This window comes from Propithecus coquereli, unplaced genomic scaffold (assembly GCF_000956105.1).
Source record: "Propithecus coquereli isolate 6110/MARCELLA unplaced genomic scaffold, Pcoq_1.0 Scaffold44, whole genome shotgun sequence".
NCBI classification, from domain to species: domain Eukaryota; kingdom Metazoa; phylum Chordata; class Mammalia; order Primates; family Indriidae; genus Propithecus; species Propithecus coquereli.
The window spans coordinates 3251483-3257626 of record NW_012150174.1 but is presented as its reverse complement, the minus strand read 5'-3'; the positions used below and the strand labels follow the sequence as shown (position 1 = coordinate 3257626).

The following is a 6144-nucleotide window of genomic DNA, read 5'->3' as shown; positions in this document are numbered from 1 at the left end:
TTGTAAGCTGAAAGTTGTACCAAAACTTAGCTGATTATGTAATCACCCAGAAAGCTTTTATAAAATTCAAATTTCTGGGACCCACTCTGGACTAAACCAGAATCTTCTTGAGTGGGCCAGGAGTTTCCATTTTTTAAAAGCTCTGCAGGTGATTGTTACAGCTGGCCTGGCTATAGACTGGTATTCAGGAACTGCCGTACAGTTCTCTTTTAAAGTCACAACCACCACTCTTAAGATTCTACAATTTTATAGTATCCACACCCACTAGGAAGAATGCCCTTACACTTTAATGTAACATTTCCTAAGCCTGCTTTAATAAATTATAGATGGTCAGGATCAAGGTATTTCTGGGTCAGGAGAGGAGGAATTAATGTTGCATTTCCTAGGCCCACCAGTACACCTCTGCCAACATGTGTAGCTGAATTGTAAATCAGAGATAGAATTGCATAAGTTTGACACATTTTCACAACTGCCAACACTTTACTGTTCTCCTGAAATAACAATTCAATAAGAGCTATCAGTGGAAAAGATGGTCAGTATAAAAATAGCATCTATATGAAAAAAATGAATGAGATTATTTAGAAGACAGCATGTCCTTACTTTATAAAGGCATTTTATAAAGGCAGCTTATCACAATGAACCAGCATCAAAATATAGACCACAAACTTCCAAAAGGTGTATGTATGCAGAATCACGACACGACTTAATCCCCCAAACTCTTGTATTTTGAGGTCTTGACTACAGAAAAATCCCATATACTCCATAAACACAACATAAGGCATCAAGACGACTTGACCAGAAAATCAAATAAAAATTTGGCAGTGGGTCACAAAGAATTTTGGAATATATATTGTAACTTTTCACTCAATAAATATGCTCTCCTTTATCCCTTCCTTCATGCCTCTTATTTTTCTTATCAAAATATACTTCTTTGAAATAACAACTACTATTGCGTTTTTAATATCTTTTTTTCTTACAGCCTGACTAATTTCAGGCATATATGATATCAGCTTAATAACAAAAGGCAGCGAAAGAGGTCATGTGTGAGTAGGACTGGAGAATAAAGTGATTATCAAAACATAATCCTCAGACTACCTATACCAAAACCACCTGGAGTGCTTATTAAAATAAAATTTTTAAAAATATTATTAAGACCCCACCCAGACCGATTGATTCTGAGAGGGCAGCCCAGGAATCTATTTTTTAAGCATAGTTCCCAGGTAATTCTTAGCACACCAAAATTCAAGCACTGCTCAGCTAAAAAGCAACTGTATTAAATGTGGGTAAGCTCACAAAAACATTTGTGAAAAAATAAATATTTTGTAACTATAAAATGTATTACTGAAAAGATTCTCAATAATTTTGGAGTTCTTGTTTTTTTAAAAATAAAATAAAATATTTTCTTAAATGTAAGGAAGTATTAGAAACTAGACATGGAATTTGACTTAAAAATTTAATCTTATTTATTACAGGGTGGTTTGTTTTGGGTTTTTTGGGGTTTTGTTTTGTTTTATTTTGTTTCTGGTTTTTTTTTTTTTTTGAGATAAAGGTACAAGCAATTCTCCAGCAATTCAGTTAACATTTCTGAGAGCCCACAGGATGCATGGCATGAATAGGGATCTCTGGGAATACAGGACAATAAAAAAGTACAATCTCAGATCTCCAGCAACCGACAATTTGAATTCATTGTAAGATAAATATTATAGTTAGAATACTCTCACATTTGCAGTGCATTATCATACCCAGAAAAAGAAGATTCCTACCCTTATTGAGTTTTCTCTCCCTCAGTTCTGCTCACAAAATAGAGTAAAAGTAGAGTGGTGTAACATTTTCAATCATTTAACAAAATCTTGCAAATAATTACTAATTTTTAAGCCCATACATCTTTTTAATCAATCTACTATTTTCTATAGAGTAAACTGATAGAAAGAAATGAGGCAGGGCTGTCCTTTGCACTTGCTCTAGGCGGTTAAATCAAGATAAATTTAAAGACAGGTAAAGAAGGTCAATTTTGATCTTCATTTTAAGAAACTTGTCTTGTTACCACTCTCGGTACCACTCCCTCTTAACCACAAATAATGACTTCAGTAATGGAGCTCTGTAATTTAAAGTATCAGGCAAATAACAGCAAGTAACTTAGATGAGTTGACACCGCCTGTTGTGCAAATATGTACTTAGACGATTATAAAAATAACAGCTGCATTATCAACTGGATACAGACCAAAACAACTTATGTGAATGCAGAGAGTCAACATGGTCTGAACTTGCAGGTATGTGGCACTTTATATTTTTTAAGCATTTCTCAATTATGATAGAAATTAAAAGTGGAAGATATGCTAAAAAAAGAGAAAAATAAAAATTTGGTAGCTTTGGGCTAATTACCTAAAAGTCCTAATTCCTAGAGTAAATCATAGTTACTCATCATTTACTAAATGTTTGCTTGTGCCAGGCACTGTGTTAAGCCCCAGAAAAACTAAAATGAATGAAGTAGAGTTGGTGACTTCAAGGAGTTCACAGTCTACTGAAGAAGACAAATAATTACAGATTTCTGTGAAACATGTGAGGTGAAGAAAGCAGATTATAAAACTATATAATTTCATTTTCTAAAACAAAGAAAATGCTTTTACATATCGGGATATTACCATTTAACTCCCAAGGTTTTTGTGAGGATTAGACATATGAAAATGCTTCCTAAATGGAGTTTTCCTTCTATTAATAAATATATTTTCCTTTTTTTTTTTCCCTGAGACTCAACTGAAATGTGCCCAAGTCACAAATTACACAGATGATGTGGCGGCTAGTACATTCGTCCACTTTTTAAAGAAGAGTGCATTAAGGGTACAAGGCCCTAGAGCTGTGTCCTTGGCAATGCTGCCACATCATCACATCCAGCACATGAACACTGCAGACCTACTGGGAGCTTGGTTGTACAATATGGGTTAATCCTTCCCATCCATAATCAGGTCTTTTGCTCACTCTCAGAAACAAAGAAACAAAGAGCATCATGTGGAGAGATCCTGCTTATCCTGCGAATCTTCTGCATAAATTTAAAGATTTCACTTTAAAGTCCAGACAAGATCTGGCCTGGCCTCAGAGACTGCCTCATTTCCTAAGTGAAAAATATCAGGGACAGCAAAATGAGATATGCTCAAGTTTACAGGCAAGGAAATAAACACATAATTCACTTAGGACCACATGACAAGTTGGTGACAGAGCTTTCATTTTAAGTCAAAATTTCCAATTACTAGACTTATGTCCATTTCCTGAGGAAAAAAAATGTCTCCAGTTACTTCATCTGTAAAATGGGAATTTCAGCATTCACTTCTCTCATAACATGTTAGTTTATACTTTGTTCTTGCACTTAACTCATTTGACAAAAGATACTTTGTAGAATGGAAACAGGTTAAATGCCCAGATTTTAAATATATTTCTCCAGTGCCAGTACTTTCCCATTTCCCCCACAAACAACTACCAATTCCTATATATTCTTGCCCTGTAATTTTCTTAATTTCACTTTCTTTTTCTGAACAACCCCCCACACACAAGATTTGGTGGAACAGTGTATGTGTGTGTGTTTGTATGTGTTTGTGTATGTGTGTGTAGATATACACAGGAAAAATACCCTGCTACATACTACATAATTCTCATTTCTCTATATGACTACTCTAATGCCAGCACTGGAACAAAAACCACTGCCTTTTTTAATGTGATGTGATAAGGAGAGCATAGAGCTCTCCAATATTCAAGTTCCAGCCCTAAATTTCATCACCATCAACCCTGTTTCTATAGAATTCCACAATAAGAAGACAATGAGCCATTAGTAAGCAAATTCCATAGGCCTAGCATTGTCCAGTTGGTATTTCTTCATTGAAGCTTCACAATTACTTGTGAAGAAGAGATTACTATCCCCATTTTTGGAACCTGAAATTCAGTGGGATTAAATATGCACAAAAATATTAAGTGACACGGTTGGCACTCAAACTCACAACTCTGATTTCAAACATAGTGTACTTTCTATGCTTCATTTAAGTAGTTTTCTTAATATATCAGACCCTAGCCCTTTCAAAAACCGTTGGTTCTTACGCTATGAGAGTTGCTTTTAAGAGATTCTAAATCCCACCATCTCTGTCCACGGATCCTACCCCTACCCTTCAACCATCATAGTTATCGGGACAGATACTATGCAAAGCTCACATAGCCCATAATTCAAAGCCTCCTTTTTGCATCTTCTATCTCAGAGTAGCTTCCCAGGACAATTTTATTGGACAAAGGAGTCTTTCTTCTAAAAAATAAAATGAAAATATGTACCACATGTATTACATACACAATACAAAAACATAAAACTTAAAGAGAAATATTCTAACTTCAGGATGTTATTTTATTTATAAATAAACAACATAAATTTGAGATGATTTCAAAAATTAAATGTTTACTTTCTAATAATAAAATAATCTAAATAAATTTTGGGATTTAAAAATTATAAATATTACAAAAGTACAAAAATTAAAACAATATATTATTGGCACACGAATAAACTGGCAGATCAATGGGCAAGAGAAAATCTAGAAATAGATGACAGTTTAAAGAAGAATTTAGAGTATGATATAAACGGCACTTTAAGTCAGTAGAGAAAGATGAACTATTCAATAAATGGTGCTGGGAATGAGAAGACATTTAGAAAAAAATAATTGCATCTCTACATCTCACTTCACACTAAAATAAATTTCAGAGGAATTTTTTAATGGAAAAACTAAAAACATAAGTAATATTCAAGAAAATCCAAATAACTATTTTATAATCTTGAGGCAAGAAAGATCTTTCTAAACATGATATTAAAACAAGGAAATATTAATAAAATCGCTACATTAAAATTTTTAAACATCTGTATAAAAAAGACAATTAATGAAGTAAAAGATAAATTACAAACTAAAAAGTATTTTTATTTTTGGTACAATGTGACTAAAAGGAATACTAACAGCTCCAATAAATCAAATTAAAAAAAAAAAAAAACAGAAAATAGGGTGAGAAATAGTTGTAATGCCCAGCAGAAGAGACAGGAATGAGAGCTCGAGTGAGAAGCTGGGTAGGCACCCTGGCTGGAATCACCACTATCAAGGCAGTGAAGTGCAAGATTCAGGTTTTGCAGCAGCAGGCTGATGATGTAGAGAGCCCAGCGTCTGCAGTGGGAAGTGGAGGGAGAAAGGCAGGCTCCTCAGCCGAAGGTGGCCTCCTTGAACCACAGGACCCAGGTAGTTGAAAAGGAGCCGGACCACACTCAGGAGCGCCTGACCACTGCCCTGCAAAAGCTGGAGGAAGCAGAAAAAGCTGCTGATGATCGTGCAAGTGGTATGAAGATTATTGAAAACCGGGCCATAAAAGATAAAGAAAAGATGGAATTCCAGGGAATCCAACTCAAAGAAACTAAGCACATTGCAGAATGGGAAGATAAGTAATGAAGAGGTGGCTCAGAAGTTGGTGGTCATTGAAGGAGAACTTGGAACGCACAGGGGAACCAGCTGATGTGGCAGCATCCTGTTGCGGAGAGATGGATGAGCAGATCAGACTGATGGACCAGAACCTGAAGGGCCTGAATGCTGCTGAAGAAAAGTACTCTCAAAAAAAGACAAATATGAGGAAGAGATAAAGCTTCTTCTTGATAAACACAAGAAGGCAGAGACCCGTGCTGAGTTTGCTCGGTAGCCAAGCTGGAGAAGACAATTAATGATTTAGAAGACAGACCGACAAACTGAAATGCACCCAAGAGGAACATTTCTTTAAACAAAGGTTGCTAGACCACACTCTGCTTGACCTGAATGAGATGCAGAGCACCCCAGTCGCGCCCTGCCGCTGCTCCTCCCTCTGACCTGGACTTCACCTGAGGCCAGCTTGCCCAAAGCTGACCTTTAGACTGAGGGATGATCTTTAACTGGGAGCCTGCTTTCACCTTTTGCCACCTCCTCCAACGCTGGCACTCCCCACCCACCATCCAGACACACACACACACACACACACACACACACACACACACACACACAGACTTTTTCGCCAAACTGTCTCTGTCTCTTTCCAGAGATTCCAGCTGAGCTAGAGGCTGAACACCTCTGGGAACAACATTTAAGGGAATGTGAGTGAGCACAATGCAAA

The 6144-nt window shown here is 36.3% G+C and overlaps 1 pseudogene; it reads left to right on the top strand.

Moving 5' to 3' along the window:
- Nucleotides 1–5059: 5059 nt before the first annotated feature.
- On the top strand, nt 5060–5863 carry LOC105818232 (annotated as a pseudogene).
- The last annotated feature ends 281 nt before the right edge of the window (nt 5864–6144 follow it).